This window comes from Perca fluviatilis, chromosome 2 (genome assembly GCF_010015445.1).
Source record: "Perca fluviatilis chromosome 2, GENO_Pfluv_1.0, whole genome shotgun sequence".
Lineage (NCBI taxonomy): Eukaryota > Metazoa > Chordata > Actinopteri > Perciformes > Percidae > Perca > Perca fluviatilis.
The window spans coordinates 11103213-11124188 of record NC_053113.1 but is presented as its reverse complement, the minus strand read 5'-3'; positions in this window follow the sequence as shown (position 1 = coordinate 11124188).

The window sequence follows — 20976 nt, the reverse complement described above, 5'->3', positions numbered from 1 at the left end:
AAGAAAATGTAACGTTAATCACGTGTAAATGCCCAACGTCTTCCAAAACAAGAACGAAACTGGGTCACGGCACAATCTTCCTATTGGTTGCCAGGCTGAGGTAGGAGGGGTTTACCTAGTCCCAGAGATTGGGGGAGTTTACAATATGGACGTTGTCGTTCGAAATTCAGGAAGAAAGGCATGGCCTTCTGAGTGTCGCAAAGGAGAATCCTCCCCCCACCCCCACCCATCACGTTATGTTAATGTTACTGTCCGCATCTTAGATGTCGACAGATGAACTGTCAACGGAGTGCCAACGCTGACCAGCGGCGAGGATAGGTAGGCTTTCTCATTTTACATGTAGCCTCGCAGCCGAGTCTTCAACTCTGTACATTCACGTGTACGAGCGGCCGAACCTTGGGAGCTCCTAGACAAGAGACGATAGTATCAAGTTTTCCCAGGGTTGTAGTTATGCCGTGACAACTGTCAAGAGTACAGACGACCGGAATCTCTGAAAACATTTAGACACGCCAAATGAGTTACCAAATACATCTATGTCAACATCCATGAAACTCCAACTTTTCCTTTTTTTATGTCATAACCATCGACGGAAAGGATGCACAAGCTGCTAAGCTCATTTTTGAAGTGTAATAGCTTGAGTGAGTCCTCCAAAGTCCTCCCCTGAGTAAATATCTATGGTAGCAATCTATCTCATTTCCATGATAATAAGCTTACAGATCAATAATTTGCTAAGCCTTTCATGTTTTGCAGCATACTAACAGCCTGCACCGCTGCTGCTGCTGCTGCTTCTGCCATGGAAATGAGCTGAAGGCAAAAACAAACAACCGACAGTGCCAACTTACTGTTTTGTTCGCCTGTTTTGCTGATGAAGTTGGATAAGTGCTGATTTATGCTAAGCTGAGAATTCACGGTGTCTCCCTGGGCTTGAAGGGGTTGTGCGATATATATCCAACGCTCCAGAACTCATAGGGCTGCGGAGGGAAACGTTATGAAGGAAGGGAAACGTGGGGGATCACCCTTCTCAGTTTTATGTTACTTTGAAACTTGTACACTGATCCCACAATAGAATAGAATACATTTTTATTGTCCCCGAGGGGAAATTTGTCTTGGACTCAGTGCCACAATCCGTTGCTTCACAACACAAACAACATGTAACGTAAAAACATTCTCAAATTAACATAAAATACAGTAAGATAAAAATCAACATGAAACTGAGATCAGCAGAGCGTCCTAAGACACAAAAGACACGAGAAGGACACACATGACAGCACAGACAACACAACATCCTAAGAATTAACTGTAATAATTAAAGTGCGAAGTGCAAAAAGTGCTGTTGTATTTACTGCACCCCTGCTCTGCTGGGCTAAGATTCATGACTCATATCCATAAATATATCTTCTTACAGTTAACTACTAACCCTAACCCTAACATTGCTTCTTACTAACCCTAACCCTTCTTACTAACCCTTCTTAGTAACCCAAACCAAGGGTTAGGGTTACCCAAACCTAACCCTAATCCTTAAAGATCCAGTTAAAGCTATATACCTTTTCCACAATTTAACATTTAACAATTTAACTATATTGAAAAGAAGAAGCACTTGGAACTATATTCTCAGAAAGGTGAAGCAGTGCTACTTCTGCGGAGTGATATGCTTGCAGCACCTGAGAAGCCCTGAGCAGAGAGTAGCAGTGCTTCGCCTCTCTGAGAATATAGTTCCCAGTATGTATACGGTTAGAAGATGGCTGTGTCTCATGTGACCTTGTTATTTGTACACGCTGTGACTATACACATCACAACATGTAAATAGGAACATGTTGGCGTTATTTTGTCACTTATTGGGAGCAGTAGGCTAGATGGAACCGATTACCTTCAGGAGCCGTGCTAAGCTAAGCTACCTGTGGGGCCGTCGGACAGAGTTACGACACGCACAGAGATGAGAAGGGTATGTATGGACTTATCTAACTCTGGGGATACGGGGAATAAGCTAAAGTCCCAATAAGTCGCCGTGTTCCTTTAAAGGTTGATACAGATGGTGCGAACCCAGACATCCCATTTAAGTTTTGCCCAAATGTATGAGTAAAAACAACATATTATAAGCCATGCATTTACAAAAAAAAGAATAAGCCACAATGCAGAGGCAAAGCCACTTATTTTTCATTGACCGTACAACTCATCACAAATTATTTCTCGCGTATGTTTAATTTTGTATTTGTTGTATTAGATGTTTTATCAGGCCAACTGGAGTAGAAATGAGACTAAACACGACTAAGACATGACAGCATTGCTAGCTACTCTTTGAGGCTGTAATGTTTATTACGTCAAGAAAACCTTTCTGATAAACATAAGAAAGTATTGAAACTAATTCAAACTTTGGCTCTAAACAAGACCTGATGGTGGCGCTAGAGGAAAAGTCAGTGAGTCACTAGTCTGTATCGACGACGTTTTACACTCCCGGGATCGTTCAAGTGTATTTCTCATTTTGGCCGAACATCCGTTACCTTCCGCTTTCTTTGTGTTGGCGTTCTAACCTCCGGTGGATTTGTGAGGACTATGGTTAACTGCTCCTCAGATCTCTGCAGGGTAAATCCAGACAGCTAGCTAGACTATCTGTCCAATCTGAGTTTTCTGTCGCACAACTAAAACAACTTTTGAACGTACACAGGTTCCACCAAAACAAGTTCCTTCCCGAGGCTATTTTGCAGAGTCACCGTTGCTCCGTCTGGCGCTTAGCACCGCCCAAGACCATTTTGATTGGTTTAAAGAAATGCCAATAAACAAGAGCACTTTTTTCTCCCATCCCGGAATGCTGTGCGGACTAGCCAGACCCTCCTCCGCAGCGCTGTGGAGGAAGGTCTGGCAATGCGAGATTAGGGAGTAACCAACGTCATTAGGGTTCATCCTGCGGGGAAAATGTATGTCTGTACAAAATGATAATCCATGCACTTTGTTGACATTTTTCAGTCTGGACCAAAGTGTTGGACGAATAGGACTTGCCATCTAAAAACATAAAAATCTACTTATGTGTGTGTGTGTGTGTGTGTGTGTGTGGGGGTGTCATATATAAATCTAATCTGCAGCACAAGATGTGTGAACCATTATTGTGTTACTTGCTGGGATTTCAGTGCCAAAGTCAACCAGACGAATTCCTGCACATGTGCTCTATCTGTCAAATAAAGTCATTCTGAATGATGAAGAAAAATCCTGCCGAGGTTTTGTTATTATGTCTTTGTTTTATTACATGTCAGACATGCGCGCACATAGTAATCACATTATGTTATGATGAACAGCACATGGATTTGTAGTATGGAGAGGGAGAGCATACTGTAAGACATGAGGCCACAAAACACACACACACACACACACACACACACACACGCACGCACAAACATACACACACACACACGCACACACACACTAATCAGGTTATATTGCATGTGGATGTTGCGTGACTGCAAGGAGGCAGAAGCCAAAGTGTACACACACAAATACACACTAGTTATGAAGTACAGCGTGTGTGTGTGTGTGTGCGTGTGTGTGTGTGTGTGTGTGTGTGTGTGTGTGTGTGTGTGTGTGTGTGTGTGTGTGTGGTATGGTTATTGAGCTGAGGCAGATAGACACTTTACACTTTCTAGCACACACTAAACTGTAGGTAATTGAGCCACAATAAACAAGCAACACATGCACACACACACACACTGTAACCTGGTTATAGGGAGGAGCGTGACTGTTGAGGTGGGAGACTTGGCTGGCCGGCTGCTCTCAAACTTCATTACACTGCCTCACTCATTCACACTCTATTAGAGAGAGAGGAAAGAAATAAAGAGACAGAAACGAGGAGAACGAGGAGGAGGGGGCAGGAGAGAACGGTGATTCGGAGAATGTTTAGACATAAAAGGAGAAAGTGAAGATAGATGGATAGATATATTGATAGAGATAGTCATTCTTTGTCTTCAGTCATCGGCGGAGAGCATCAGATTACAGTCTCTTCGTGTCGCTCCTCCATCATGGCAGTATGCCCTCAAGAAGCAGTGTATGTTCTTTTTCTTTCTTTTTTAAGATTATTTTTGGGGCATTTTAGGCCTTTATTTTTATAGGACAGCTGAGGGCATGAAAGGGGAGAGAGGGGAGGACATGCAGCAAAGGGCCGCAGGTCGGAGTTTATCCTGCGGCCGCTGCGTCGAGGAGTATACCTCTATATATGGGCGCGCGCACTACCAGGTGAGCTACCCGGGCGCCGAGCAGTGTATGTTCTGCGCTGGGGACAATCTGCTCATTCAAATGCTGAAATGTAGCATTGTGAAAAGTCTCAAAAATATTTGAGGTGGCACACCTTCAGAAATGTCTAGCCTCCTTATATACATGTGTGATTTGTTTTTCTTTAAGCTTATGAAGACATTTCCCAGTTTGGACTGGCTATTCTCTTCTCCGCTTCCTGTCTTTTAAACCCGTTTTTGTTGATGAAAATCATTTTGCATTGCCCATCCAAATGTTTTATTTTTTTATTTTTATGTGTATTCTATGGATTTGATATATATATATATATACAGTTGTGCTCATAAGTTTACATACCAATGCTAAAATTGACTAAAAAGAGGAATAAAAAAATCATCTTTTGGAAATTGATCTTAATGCCTTAATTAAAATAAATGAGGAAAAATCCGACCGTTTAAGGACACCAATTTTTTTTGTGAATGAATAATGTATTGTAAATAAATAAATGTTCTTCCTTGAAATACAGGGGGCATAAGTATACATACCCCTATGTTAAATTCCCATAGAGGCAGGCAGATGTTTATTTTTAAAGGCCAGTTATTTCATGGAGCCAGGATACTATGCATCCTGATAAAGTTCCCTTGGCCTTTGGAATTAAAATAGCCCCACATCATCACATGCCCTTCACCATAACCCCCACATCATCACATACCCTTCACCATACCTAGAGATTGGCATGGGGTACTTTCCATAAGATCATCTCTCAATGCAAACCAAACCAGCTATTTAGCTAACTGAAATAAAACTGAAAAAAATCCCTCAGGTTGGATTTTTCCTCATTTTTTTAATGAAGGTATTAAGATCAATTTCCAAAAGATGATTTTTTTATTCCTCTTTTTAGTCAACTTTAGCATGGGTATGTAAACTTATGAGCATGACTGTGTATATGCCTATTATAAGGATGTTTTGATCTTGTAAGGATGTTTTTGATCAATGAGATTTGGTTGTCACAATGTCTGTCTCAGTTGTTGTTATTTTACTCAGTCTCCCCCTCTGTCCCTGTCCCCAGCCACCCGTCATTTCCCCGGGCCCCTGCATTGCCATCCTCCATCCATCCACCAGATGCCCTCAGACTCTCCCACCTGTCCCCAGGTTTCCACTCCCCCACCCCTCATCCGCTCTGCAGAATATCACCGGCCCTTTCCCACTCATTACCGGCCACATTGTGTGTCTTCCGGCATGCCTTGCTTTCCAGCCACCTGACCCTGTATCCTTTATTTCTATACAACACAAACAAGACGTTAAAAGGAGGATGTCTTCAGTGTCATTCCTCTCTAAATTCTGTCACAGGTTGTCTAGCCAGGAGGCATTTCAGCCACACACTGCAGTTGTAGGTTGCACACACGTCTGATGGAACAGATGCGCTTGAATTTTAATCAATACAGGTGTCTTTTCGGTCTTGTTGTTTTTACTGCTAATAGTTGACTATTAGTGATTGTGTAGAGATACATTCTTGGATCTTTAAAGGTCCGTCATCAAATTAAAATACATTTCTCAGTAGAATATTTCTCGGCCAGAATTTCTCGCAGATAAAAAAAAAAAACTTTAAATACAAAACATATAACACATCTCTATCCCAAGCACAAAAACAGTATGCTTATTTCTCTAGATTTGCATCTCTGCTGATACTGGGAAAAAAAAATCTGTTTGGTTCTACCAATGATCAGCAAGAACAATGGTGTTTATTTGATGAAATACTTCACAAAGAACAGAAAACATTCTGTCCAACTGTTACATCGCATGACAGGCGGCAGTGTTGTATACGGTGTATACCTGCGTATCACAGATACTACACCACTGGCTATTTTCCACATTTTATGTGTGTCATGCAGTGTGGGACTCACACTGGTCTGGCCTCGGTCTTGACTCGGTCTCAACCCCTCAAAGTCTTGGTCTAGGTACACTCTGGTCTTGGTAATGACTTGGTCTCGGTTTAGGTTGTCTTGACTACAACAATGGATAAGGGTGGCGTCTAAATCATGGTTGCAGCTGTCGCCGTGGTCCTGCTCCACGCCCTGCTATGCCCTGCTACACCCTGTAACGCCCTGCAGTGCCCTGCTACGCCATGAACTACTACAACTATTACAACAACTACGACTATTTCTAGTCATAGTTCAATTATCTTTATTGTGACTAGTATTGCCACTGTTCATCAAACCCCCAACTGGCACCGTCAGACACTACCAAGAGCCTGGGTCTGTCCCAGGTTTCTCCCTAAAAGGGAGTTTTTCCTCACCACTGTCGCACTAAATGCTTGCTCTTGGGGGAATTATTGTAATTGTTGGGTCTTTGTAAATTATAGAGTGTGGTCTAGACCTACTCTATCTGTAAAGTGTCTTGAGATAACTCTTGTTATGATTTGATACTATAAATAAAATTGAATTGACACACGGTATCTCAAACAGTTGCTGGCGTTGGTGAAGCAGCGAGAGTGCCGGTGGGCGGAGCGTAGCCTGTCAGCGCGCCACACATGCAATCCGATTTTTGGCGTGGGCTCCAGCTTTGTCCTCAACATGTAATTAACACACGGGTTAATTCAGATCAGATGGTAATCTGAGAGAACAGGTTGAAGCTCCCACTTTGACCTTTACATCCAAACCTATTGTGGGATCTTAATTTGATTTATTTAATTAATCTCACGGCGCTCCACAAGATACGCACGCCATTAGCTGCAGACGTTGACTAATGATAGCCCCCTCGGGCACTCTGTCCCTACAAGTCTTTTTGTCTCGCCATCTGTTGGATCTCTCCTCCATCACATTCTAATCCTCATTTATCTCCTTGTGTTTGTCTTTCTTGTCTTCTTGCATATCTTTCTGTCCGTCAAAATTTGATATCTCATGCAGCCACTTATACATATGCACACAGCCGCATCACACAGCAGCAGTGTACTTGTGTCTGCACATAAGCAGTGTATTCACAGCTGTATAAGCCGGCAGTAGGCCTGTCCATTCCATTGACCTTCTCCAGTGCCTGAGTGTCAGTGTGTGTGTAGTCCATTAACCCCCTCACTGTGTTTTGCCTGTTCTCATGAACCGTACGTTAAAAAAGCTACGAACAGTCAAGCACTTTATGGAAGTGTTCAACTTTTTTGTCCCGCTGTATGCACCAAATTGACCGCTGCTGTATAAGAATGTGGCTGGCTGCATAGGGAGTAGGTCGGTGGGTGTTAAAACGCAGGACTTTCAAGCCAGGAAGCGGAGTTCGCTTCCTGTGGAATTGCATGTTCCTTGGGAGTGTTTAAATCCAAACCACAATCTTTTTCCTAACCTTAAGTAGTCGTTTTGTGGCATTAACTTAACCGTAATGTCCGCCGAAACAACCAGCAGCTCGCGGTGCTCTGTACCCGGCTCAAAGTCGCCTATTCTCGGGTAACTGAACCACCAGCCACCGTTGATACAAAGAGCACCATGCGGAGCACCGTAGCCGGCATCACAGAGCTCTTTAGCGGCTAAACACATCTACTACTGACGCTGGTATGGCCGAGCTGTGATGGAGGTCTGTAGCGACTTAAAACAACTAGCAACTGCCGCTCTGCGTCATGGAGCTCATAGCCAGCCACTGTAGCCGGCATCACATGACCAGCCGGCGGCCAGTTGATGCCGCTGTCGCTACTGTCGTCACTCCGATCGTTGCTCCGATTGGTTGAAGGACTATCCAATTGCGTACAGAGTCATTTGAACTATGCCCGTTTTTCACGCCTCTTGTGCGGTAGAAAATACAGAGCAGACTCCCCAGACTAATGTTCAGTCTTAAAAGATTGAGCTTGGTCTGCTGATAGCCAGAGTAGGGTTCATGTACAGTTTGAAAAATAAAATTAAACTGCGAGTTTTTAACTTTACAGAACAAACGGAGCTACGTCACGTTTAGCCTCACGTGCATAACCTTTAGGAAGTGAACTAACGTCTGATTTTAACCCAAACCACTATCTTTTTCTAAAATTGACGACTTTTGGTGCTTAAAGTTAAAAACACTGCGACTGATTCACAATGTTAACGTTGTGTTTAAAACCGCGACCGTTGCGTTCTCTGGTTTAGATAGGAGGACAGAAAACGCTCCTGTGGGTCGGATTAGACGGTCAGAATAAAAAAACTATATCGCTGTATGGTTTGGAGAACTTGTTGGGAAGTCCTGTTACTGTAGTAGATACTACTCTATCTTAAAATATGAAAAGAAAACCATCGTACAGGAGCAGTATTTCCTCTTTAAACACACAGTAATGCTCCGCTACACTCCTACTGTGTTCATGGGATTCAGGTTGAAGTCAGAAACATCAAAAGGTGACCCACGGGAGATTAAATTGACCTTCAGGACATCAGAGTTAATTAAAATGACTTGTATCTTATGCTAGAATTTTCACCAAGGCTTCCTGAGAGAAGCACTGCAACCAAATTACTAAATTCTAATTCTTGTGCTTGTGAGGTGAAAACTGAAGCTGACCTCTGTTGGTAATATATCCTGCACAAACAGGGCTCTTTTTACCCGGTGTATAAGCTATGAAAAGCCAGAGCGTTAACCAACACAAGGTGTAGGTGAATATTTTGAAATTAATTTTTAAGTGCAACCCACATTCAGTGGCATGCCCGGAAGACAGAGAACGGAGAGCTGCGACATATTTATAAATGATTAAGTAAAAGACTTCATGTGAGCTCATATTATGGAGCTGAAAGCGTTGTTTACAATGCTCCACTCAAGGTTAATGCATGTATGCATGGATTATGTAGATATGCTGTACGTGCTGTAAAGGTTTATGATTTCAAGACTTCCTTATTTCATAATAATACCTTTCATCCTGGAAGAAACCATAATGTTTTGTTGTTTGCCATGAAAGCATATTCATAATGTATTCAGCAGCAATGCTATTTCCTAATATACACATAACATGTACATGACTAATGCACCACTTCTCCCTCATTTCTCCCGTGATATTCTCTCTTTTTCTGCTCTGTTTGTGTCAGTGCTGCTGTCTCTCATCCCCCTCATTCTTATTCTCTCTGGGTTCCCTGTTTCTGTCCCCCTCTCTCCTTCATTTTTCCCCGTCACTCTCAGCTTCCCCGATGACTCCTTCTCTCTCTTTATCTCTCCATCCTTCCATCCAACACCTGCTCGCTCTGCCCATTTCTCCACCTCCCTTCCCCCTCAGGTCCCCAACATTTCCATCTTTTATTCCATCCGTCCATTCTGTAATTTTCTCAGCCCGTTGTTTAATTTTGCTCTTTCTGTTCCTTGCTTTTCTTTCTGCCCTATAGGCCTGAAGAACCAGTGCCCTTTAAAATCACTTCCCACATCTGGTCTTTTTTTTTCTTTTTTATGAATGCCAGGTTGGCTAGGTATTTTATTCCCTTTTATCTCGATATTATTTTTAATTGTCTGATTTTATTTGCCATTTTAATCCTGGTTCAACCATGCAAACACTTTAAAATCATGACTATTTACAGTAATAATAACTCATTCCCTCCCTCTATAACTCCCCCCCCCCCCAGTTTTGCTTTGTTCGCTGTGTATTGTTAAGGTGAATTGCCACAGCCACCACTATCTGTCACACTGTTTGTTTATCTGGAACAGCTTTCACTGCATTTACATTGGGTATTAAATGTTATCTATCTTATTTGGATACGGTCTAAAAGCTCATAGTGTCCACAGAGACGAAAATGGGAATAGAATCTGTCAGGAAAAAATTCTGGAGGGGAATCAGATTCCAGCCAGTGTCAGCCAGGTGGAAACACAATTCATTCATTGTGCATAAGTGGGGGATGTTTTTACCCAGGTGGTTGAAACATGCCAAGCCATAGCCAGAAAACATCTTTTGGGGTAGATAGGTGGTCTGAAACACTGCCAAGAGCTGCTGACAGGTCTAATATTACATAGTCTATGTCAACGTTACATTTCCGGGATTGTTTGGGTGCTGCCGGATGTCCCTCATTTTCAGCCAGATGTCTGTTACCTTCCGCTTTCTTTGCGTTGGCATTTTAAACCCCGGTGGATTTGTGAGGACTATGGTTAACTGCTCCTCAGATCTCTGCAGGGTAAATCCAGACAGCTAGCTAGACTATCTGTCCAATCGGAGTTGTCTCTCGCACAACAAAAACTACTTTTGAACGTATACATGTTCCACCAAAACAAGTTCCTTCCTGAGGCTATTTTGCAGAGGCACCTTTGCGCGCGCTCGGCGCTTAGAAAAACGTGCTCTGGTTTATTGGCATTTCTTTAAACCAATCACAATCGTCTTGGGCGGGGCTAAGCGCCGAGCAGGGCCAAGGTGGCTCTGCAAAATAGCCTCGGGAAGGAACTTGTTTTGGTGGAACGTGTGTACGTTCAAAGGTTGTTTTAGTCGTGCGACAGAAAACTCAGATTGGACAGATAGTCTAGCTAGCTGTCTGGATTTACCCTGCAGAGGTCTGAGGACCAGTTAACCATAGTCCTCACAAATCCACCGGAAGGTGACGGACATCCGGCGGCACCTGAACAATCCCAGAAGTGAAACGTTGTTGATATAGACTATAGCAAGTAATGCAGCAGCTGAAACAAGCTTACTTTAAAAAATGCTGTTATTTTTTTACAGTGTAACAGCGCAGGCCGTTTGCCAGAAAATATCTTCATTCGTGGCTCTCAAACCCTGTGTTGATCTAACTCATTAGCATCATTATTACCCAGCCTGGGGCAAAGAGCTGGCACTTCTCCTCCTCTCTTCCTCTACACCTCTACTCATCCTCCATTCTTTCTGGTATCCTGTCTTCCTCCCCTATCTCCTCACCGGTGTCCCTCATGGACACTTGGCACCACTATCCCCTTTTTTTTTCTTCCAGCATTTGCACTCTGGCAGCACACATTCTCTCTCTCTGCCATCCACTCTTTCCTTCCTAAGTTTCACAGGGAGGGATGAGAGAGAGAGTTTGAATGAGAGAAAGAGAGAGAGAGATACAGAGAGATACAGAGGGAGAAAGGTAGATGAAGCAGATGTCTCTATTCCATTAAGAGAGTAATGAGCAGAGCTAGAAGTAGCCTCGCCACACACACTTCTCGCAGCGGGATGTGCTTGAGGGTCCAGTTCTACAGAGTGGAGAGACAGCAACACCTGGCTACCTTTCTGTACAACATCGCAAATTATCTCCTCCTCTCCTCTCTCCTCTCCTTTCATTTCCTCTCTGCTCTTGTATTCCTCCCTCCTTCCTGCTTGCCTTCTGTATTTCCCTTCACATCCCTTTTTTTTTTTTTAGCTCGCGGGTACTCTCGCTTCTTCACTGTTACCCTATGTCAAAATATTTTGTTCTGCCGTTCACATGCAGTACAGTACACTGGCTGCCGAGTAGGAAATGTCAAACACAGCGGTTTTAGGAGGAGATGCACGTTAGAACCAACCGGTAACTTCAGGGTCTGAAAAGTGCCTTAAACCTGCATTCATGGAAGTCTAACTTTTACCCAGCTGTGTGTACATGCGGAAGAATGGCAACAGTATCCGGAGGTCCAGTAAAACTGGTAGAAAGGAAGGGTAGAAAATGTTGTTGGTTGTTCTGTTCTCGCTCCTCTCTTATTTGATTTGATTTTGCTAGGATCCCCATGAGCTGATGCAGGACATCAGCTACTCTTCATTGGGTCCACACAAAACATGAAACATGTTACAGTTAAGACACTTTGACAAAAAACAACCACATGAAATAAAAATAAGAAGTAGTTAGAAGTACAACTAACTAATATTCTTTATCTCAAACATATACAGATAGATAGATAGATAGATAGATAGATAGATACATTGATAGATAGATAGATAGATAGATAGATAGATAGATAGATAGATAGATAGATAGATAGATAGATAGATAGATTTTTATTTGTCCCAAAGGAAATTTGTCTTGGACAAACAAACTGTATCTGCTGTTTAAAACAACATATTGCAGACATACATAAATACAGTACACAGACACAGACTGTTGCATCCCTATACACATTCCTCCTTATATACACATATATTTTACACTAAAATCCATAAGCACTGAATATGCAAAAGTGAAATCTTACAACATATTCATATACATGTTAATATTCCCATACATAAAAAGTACAAAATGTAGTTACAAAATATGGTTACAGGCGTAGGGCAGATAGATGTTGCTTCTCTTGCTTTATTGTGCGCTTTAGCAATCTGAGCTGGAAGTGAGTTCCTTGCAACCATACGATACAATACTGTACGTTGCTTCGATTGTGTTCTGGATTTAGGAACTGTGCAAAGACCTCTGGTGGCATGTCTGGTTAGGGTACGTATGTGTGTTCGAGCTGAATGTAAGTTGACTATACAAACAATTAGGAATTTTCAATACGTTAATGTTTCTAACAAGGCTGAGGGGAAGGGGGCGTGGCCGGCTTCTCCAGCCTGCAGGTAAAGCACACCTGTTTCCACTCACCTTATCACTTGCTCCATATATAAGCCTGGTCCACTACTCTGCTGTATAATCATCGCCATCGTCACGTTCGGTAGTGCTCTGTTGTCCCTTGGTCTCTCGTTTCTGCAAACCGGCAAATGTATTTTGCTTCTGACCTCCAGTTTGTTCCTGTTGTCTCACCTCTGGTTATTTTTGCTCTACAGCTCTACATTTGTGCCTCGCCGCTGATCCAGTCCCCTGTGGTTTCGACGTCTGTTTTTCACGCCGCCTCGGGCCAGCCGGCTCCATGACACCACAGCTCCTGCTTGAGAATCTCTTTTTGTTCTATAAACTTTTTGCACACACCAACCTGTTCCAGTGCTCTGCTTTTGGGCTCCAAAGTCACATAAAACCTCACATCACCAGCTGGACTTGGAGAAAAAGGCGCACAAAGTGCTACTTTAAGACCTCGGGCTGGGCCATGGATTCATAAATGGCAGGGCTGGACTGGGACAAAAAATCGGCCCTGGCATTTTTGGCCCAGGCGGCCCACACCCACCGTGATTGGTCAGACACATTCCCTGCAGATAGTCCTCTTGAAATATGCGTGAATTCTATGATATGAGTTTCCTACTGTTCAGCGTTCATGTGATAGTTTTGGATCCTTCAAGATGGGTCTCAAGATTTATCTGTTGATCTTACACTTAAATAATTCATTCATTCAGTTATGATTTATATATTTATGGTATTTTTATTATTGATATTTGATATTGTATTGCCATTGATTGAGCGTCAGTTCTGGCAGGCCAGGTAGTCAAGACGCTGCTAACGCTATTGGCCAACAACACGGTCTTATCAGCTGATCTGCTCCTGCTGAGCTGCATCAGCTGATCTGGATTAGCGCATCAGCTGGTCAACACCTCTCGCTGCTTAATGGCTACGCTCAACACAGGGCGCCCTATTTAAAGCAGATTCAGTTTGCTCCTACCGGCTTGCTGCTTGCTTCTCGCTTCTCTGCCGCCCGCCACCTCCCCGGTTCCTCCTTGTCGTGTATAACGTGGCAATTGCTTCTATGTCGTCGTTGCTGCTCTGTTCATATGGGGGAATAGTTCAGCTCTCCCAGTCCTAAACTGTGTGAGCGTTCCCTAATCCTGCTGCTGCTGCTGTCCTCTGACCCTTTGCTATTTCATGGTGCTCATGAAAGGTCAGAGGACTCCCTGAATAGAGCAATACCGCCAAAGAAAATTTAATTCAGAATTTATTAACTGAAATGCAATTTATTCAATAAAAATTTCCTAAATCATTTTTATTGTCATGTGTGTTCTTGACTTAATGGACCTGACAGAATTGTTATTACCATTTTGCTTAATATTGGCTTAGCAACTTTAAATTTAATTTTAACTATTGTAAGATTCATATTTTGTCAACAAGTGTATGCTAAATAAAATAACCATAATCCTTCCCAAAAGCTACAATAAAGCTGAGAGTAGTACAGTGTATGCCCTGGAAAAGAGCACCAATATAAGAGAAGCTAATTAAGCCATTCAAGGAACACTGATGCTTGTATCAACACTGATTTTATAGATCACACTGACTTTTCAGCTACCCAACAGGCTAACCGCTAGCATTTTCAATGTAAGCTTAAGCAGTTAGGTTACCTGACAGCCACTAACTTTAATGTTACAGCCAAACTGCTTGTTGTTGTTATAACGTGACACACACACACACACAGCCTCCCTCCCTTCCTGAGAGTCCCTGTTAATTTGCCTACTCCTTACCACATCGTCATCTACTCTCTCTTCCATCTTTTCCTCACTCGCTCCCATGGCCCTGTCATGGTCACTCGCCTCATTTAGTTTCTGCTTCTCTGTATAGCCAGCCACCTCTCCTCCTCCTCCTCGGCTTCAGGTAATGCTGATGTTGAAGCAGCTACTACAGCCCCAAACATTTCCGAAATTTTTGAGGAATCCGCCTGTAGAGTTTTAATCCTTTTGTCCTGTAATTTCTCTGCACCTCCCTTGCACTTTAGCGGTCGTTTGTCCATTTTAACGTGAATGCTAAACTTCCAGCATAACTATTACAGCTCGTGTCTCAGGGCCAGGAGGCATGGCCATAGTGGGATTCGTAAATTTGCAGCCCGGAGTGGGGAAGGGGGTTCCTGGATTTGATTGGGTCAGGCCAGTGCCAATAAAGGAAATTAACCAATGGGCCGCTGTGAGTTCTTTATGGGCTGGCCCGGCCCAAAAATAAAAAAAGGCCTATTTATGTCGGCGATTCGGCCCAAAAGTGCGTCGGACCACCGGGAAAATGCCCGGTATACCAGATGGCCGGTCCAGCCCTGATAAATGGGCTATGGATATTTCAGAGCCATGGTCGGGGCCATAGATTCTGACTTGCAAAAACCTCAGTCACATAAAGGACCAATGAGTCAGGCAGACTAAAGGGTTAGGCGTGCGTGCATGTGTGCACGTGCATGCGCGTTGTGACAGTTTATCTTTATCCGTTTTATGTTTTCTTTATATGGCCATGGGGTGCAAGCCAGGTCTCTCTCCTGACATCTAAGATAGTCTTAGTTGGTTAAAGTTTTATCTCAGTTGGATTTAGGATATAGATCAAACCACACAAGCGTGAACACATAAAAATGTACGCCCTATACGCATTAAACAAACCCAACAAAGCACAAACACACAAGGTTCAAATCAAATGTTCCTATATTTAACACAAAATTAAGCAAAGGACTCAAAAAAAAAAACTATTGACCAGAATTCCACAGTACAGTCCTTCCAGAAAAATGCGGATTTTTTTTGTGATCGTTGCAGGCAAAAATCCTTGATTATGCGGCACATTTTCTTAAAAAAATTGATGGAATATGCGGGATATTTATGCAATTTTATGCGATGAAATTGCGGGAACTTGCAAAAATTGCGGTTTGATGAAAAAGAGAAAAAAAAGTGATTTCCCCAAAACCCTGCTTTTTAAAACTTTATTTAAAAAAATAGTTTACAGATATTCAGTCATCACAATACGTAAACAAATAACATACAAAAATATATAATAGTCTAAACAGACGGAAATAAAAGATACAAAAGAGACAGACTTTCAAAAATCGTTAATATATAATAATATAAGATATATATACTGTGTATATATATATAAAATAATAATAATAATATAATATAGACAGCAGGAGCACTTAAACAAAGAAATTTCAGATAATATCAGATATTAAGATAGCTTTCTTATTGGATACCAACTGAAGAGACTCAAAGTACATGTCAAATTCAACCTCCAACACCCTGCTTTTCGATGAAGTTCACATCGCGTGATTACGTCACTTCATAACGTTCCCATGGCAACAGGGGAAAGTTGCTGCTCTTGTGTGAAGTAAACGCAACATTTTTCAACTTTCTGCTAAGATATATGTGACTTTTTTGCAAAGAAAATGCGGGGATTATGAAATCGTGCAAGCCCTGCATATTTTGCGCGGAAATCTGCAATTTATGCGGCGAAAGTGCGGCGTGTTTGAAAAAATGCGGACTTTGGCTGATCATGCATTGAATTATGCGATCGCATAATCGCGTTTTTCTGGAGGGACTGACAGTAGAGAAAGTCCACTTAGTTCGTTCGTGGAGAAAAACAGAAAATCAGGTCAGTTTGTTTCAGACTGAACCTCTTTTAGTCCGTTCATTATGCAACAGAATTTAAAGACAACTTTCAGGTAAAGTAAAGAGTCGTTGCACTTATAGACTTTAGGCTAGTCAGTCAGTCAAGTAGTCCGGACAGTCAGTTGAGCGGGAGTTGTGGGTAGAAGACCGATGTCGGTGAGCAGCTGAGAGGTGGAAGTGGCGTGATCCGGAGTTTTCAGGGAGGCTGATCCGTAAGGAGCCGTCAGTAGCGAATTAGGCGTAAACGTTTTATTTTAAGGGATTAAGACGACCTTTTAATTAAACTGCCGCGCAACTGAGCTATACAGGTTAGATCTGCCGACCCTGTGTGTTTGTGTTGCTCTCCTCCCACTGGCGCGCACCGGGAATGAAAAATGTGTCAGTTTTGAAAGGGGTGGTTCCACTAGATTAGAACAGCTGATGCAAACTGGCGATATCTTCCAAGTTGTCACTGTGTGTGTGTGTGTGTGTGTGTGTGTGTGTGTGTGTGTGTGTGTGTGTGTGTGTGAGAGAAATATGATTGTGCTATCCCAGGTGATTCACCCTCCTTACAATTTATGTATCTCAGCCGCAGCCTCGGTTAGGATCCTCCCAGATGACAGTCACTATCCTATCCAGCCAAATAATCCCATTACACACACACACACACACACACACACACACACTTATGTCAGACACAACAGGATGCCGTAGGGGACATCTAAATCCTTCAGAAATGGACTGAGCCGCAAAAAAGATTCCCCCTATAGCCAGGAGATAATACACATTACAATGCACAAAGATGCACACCATGTAAACACAGTTTCTCACATCCACACACTTTCTCTTTTCTGTATCTCTCACACACACACACACACACACACACACACACACACCCAATTACTCTTCCCGCCGCCTCCTTCTCTCCATCCTGTTGCCTCCAAACACTCAACTCATCATCAAGGAAACCCCTCGAACGCCATTACTTAGGCCGGCTACACACTGCCTGCGTGGTGTGAGCGTTCTGCTCTGCTGCGTGGATTTTTCTACGTCTTTACACACCAGAAACGTGTGTCTGACACGGCGCTGCTGCTGCTAGCTAGCAGTGTCTGGACACATGGATGTTTCCCATTGATTTACTGCACTCAAGCAGCAGTATACTTCCTGTTAAACATACATATATACTGATTCGATTACAGCTTGACGGCAAAATAGGCTACAGAATATTTTGTTTTGTAGTGACAGGTGCAATATTTGAAAATCAATTATCACATTTATATCTGCATTTATATCAAAACCTAGAGACTTTCAAACCTCAACATGTCATTTATTAATATGTATTTGTGTCAAAATGTGTCAAAATTGTGTCAACCATATGAACATCTTTTCCTATTCTATGTTGCCTGGAAACGCTTCCAACACACTATAACACATAATAAAAATAGGCGTCGGTTCTATTTCTAGCATGCACGCGTTTTCGGCGCGGGTCTCGTGCGTGAGACGTGCGTGTCACGCAGGCAGTGTGTAAGCTCTAACCTGTTAACATGGGAGCCGAAATAAAAACGGACACGCCACGCAGCTGACACGCTCACGCCACGCAGCCAGTCTGTCGCCGGCCTTAGAAGGCCTGTGTCGTATCTGAAGAGCCCCAAGACACAACACCTGCTACACCTACTCGTACTTTGAGAAAAGCTGTTATCATCTATTCACGTGGTAATGGTTGCCGTTAGCCTGGTCATATACATCTTCAGGTTGCTATGAATGATGTGCGTAGGTGTTAACTTCTTCCTTTCTAAAGACCTCACCCATAAGGTCCATGACTTTTGTCATCAGAAACTACAAAATAGGGAGACTGACATGAGGCCACACCCTGCCACAACAACCCTGGAATCTATAATGCTACTTTAACTATAATGCTACGTTGCCTACCCTGCTTTGCTCTCTCGTCTAGTCTTTGCCTCTGTGTACTTTTGAGAGTCTCTCTCTCTGCACTGCTCCAAAAAAAATAAAAACATAAACAACCAGGAATTATGGATTTGATCAACTGGTCTCTCAGCGCAATTGACACCATCTTCTCGACGAGGGAGCCTGGGTTCGGGGGAACCTGATTGCCCTGCCGGATCGTTCGCAGCTGGCTACACGATGGACGCGCGGGAGAGGTGGCGGGTCGTGTGTCTGGCGGCTCTTTCCGTTGAGGACATTGAAGATATCTACCTATTCGGGAACCATGATAGCAGGTATTTTGCTGATTGGCTCAGGCATTACCCTGGTTTATCGAGAAATTAGGAAGAAGACGGGAGCCGTACGAGGCTGCCCGTCATGGTCGAAGCTGTGGGCAGAGCTGTCGGAACTCAGATTGTGACTATATGAACACTATGAGCCACAACTTGGATACCATCTTGGTGAAACTGACAGCTTTGGAAGGTCTGGACAACATGTTGGAGAAACTCACGGCTTTACAAAGGAAAATTGATCGATTCGTAAACCAGAAAGGACGTTTTAGAGAAGACGTGTGTAACTAAATGCGCCTACTCGCCCTAAGACGAAACAAATTCCAATCGTATCTTTTCGGCTCCCCTGCACCAGCGCTGGCCTTGGCCGAGGCCGGTGTTGTACAACACCTCCACCCTGGAAGCACTGCAGCGAGACACACTCTCGCGTTCCTTACCCGACTCCCACAGACACCTGCTGATTGTTGACTCGGACTGGATCCTGTTTCAAGGTTGACTCCATGGCAACCGACTGTGTATCGCTATGACAATCGTGCGGACTGAGACAACGTGATTATGGGGCCAGACGTAGTTTGACTACGCGGGCCTACACACACACACGAACCCTTACATATATACAGATATGCAATCACCCACCACACCCCCTATCTCGCCTTCGCCTCTTTGTACCCCCAGTCAGGCGGGCAGGTCTGTCACCAGCGCCTTTGTTTTGGCTGCAGGACCAGATGGCTGCTTGCCTGTGCTGGACTACCTGCACCCCAACACCCCCCTCCCCCATTGCGTGTCTTGTGTGCTCTTGTATTGGTTATGTGCTTATGTTGCTGAGGTGTTTGTTTCCTGTTCCCACACTGTACTCCTATCGAGGGCTTAGTCTGGGAGTTGCCTTTTTCTCCTCGTCTCTCCTCATGTCATGTTGTATTTTCTTTACCCCATTGTATGTTTGTATGTACCTTGTAAAGCGCTTTGTGATTTTTATCTGTGAAATGCGCTCTATAAATGAACTTTGAATTGAATTGAATTTAACAGTATACTTACTTTTTACTTCGATTGTTGCATTAATGAGTTTTTAAAAGACTTTTAAGTTAATGCAAAATAATGTAGGAACCTTTTTATTCAGGCAACGGGGAGCCCATCAAAGTGTCGGCAGCCACTGAAGTGTTGCAGTTCATTCCTGGATGTGTACATATATAATATTTCTCTTTTAACATTTTCCAAGATTAAACACTCTCTTCATCGCCACAACCCAAATCCTCTTTAATTAGTACAGAGGACATTGCCTCCGAATGTTTCCTTTTTAATATGTATCTTCAAAGTAAATGGCTCTGAAAAAGCTTTCCAAAATCAACGTACAGGGGCATACTCAAAACTCTGAATCCATTTTTATAACTCATGCCTCAGGACAAATTACCATAGTAAGACTTTAAATGTAAATCACAGTGTATCACAGTTGTGTAGTCAGTTCCTATTGTTTGCACGACCTTTACTTTCCCCAACATGTAGGGAATTCAGCTCTTTTCTGCCCAGTTTGAACAGGCATCCACCAGAGTTCGAACTATACCGTGGCCTTTGGGGGAGCCCACTTTTTTTGCCATGGCTATATGATGCGAACTGCACGACTTTGCGCGCCGATTAATGGCCTCCAACGTTTATATTTTTTTCTACGAATCTTTGAATTAACATGTACTAACTGTGAGTTGAATTTACACCGCAGCGCCGCCACGCCTTGATGCTCATGACAAAAATAGCATGGATAGTTATCTTTATTGAAGACAATTAGGTTCAAATCGCCGTCATGCATGAATTAATGATATTTTTGCAATTTTACACATAATATTCCACGATGGTGACATTACACAAAACTGAAATTGCACGTCACAATGACACATTGTTAATATTTTTAGAGACCCCCCCAAAATTTCACAAATCACGTTTTCAGGGGAGCCCATGTCTTAAGGGGAGCTGAGCTCCCCCGTAGTTCGCACCCTGTCCTTCTTTATCGTTGTTCAAATTAACCTGCTATTCTCACTTCACTGACTGAAACTGAGTTGCGAATGTGAGTCAAAATAAACCTGAAACATCAGCAAAACAAAGTTTTTAAATTATTAAAGCATGAACATGTAAATTAATTTATGGAATCTCAAGGACTCCGCTCCGATTACAGATAGTAGCCAACACCAGCAGGCTTTTATTATCCCAAAAGTGAAATCTTTTCAAAGTTCAGGCAAAGCAGCCCTGCATTACCTGAAGAGATAGCAAGAGTAGATTTCAGTTATTGATTGGGTTTAGATGAGCTGGACAATCGCCGGCAGGGGACAACAGTGTAATGAGATTTCAGAGACTTGTTTTCATTGGAGCAGGCTTAGAGATAGAAGAAAATGTTCACGGCCATTCCGTCTTTGGCTGCTAGCGTGTGCACTTAAATAGCCGGACATTTAAAACTTTTTTCATGCCACCATGTTGTGTACCGCTGCC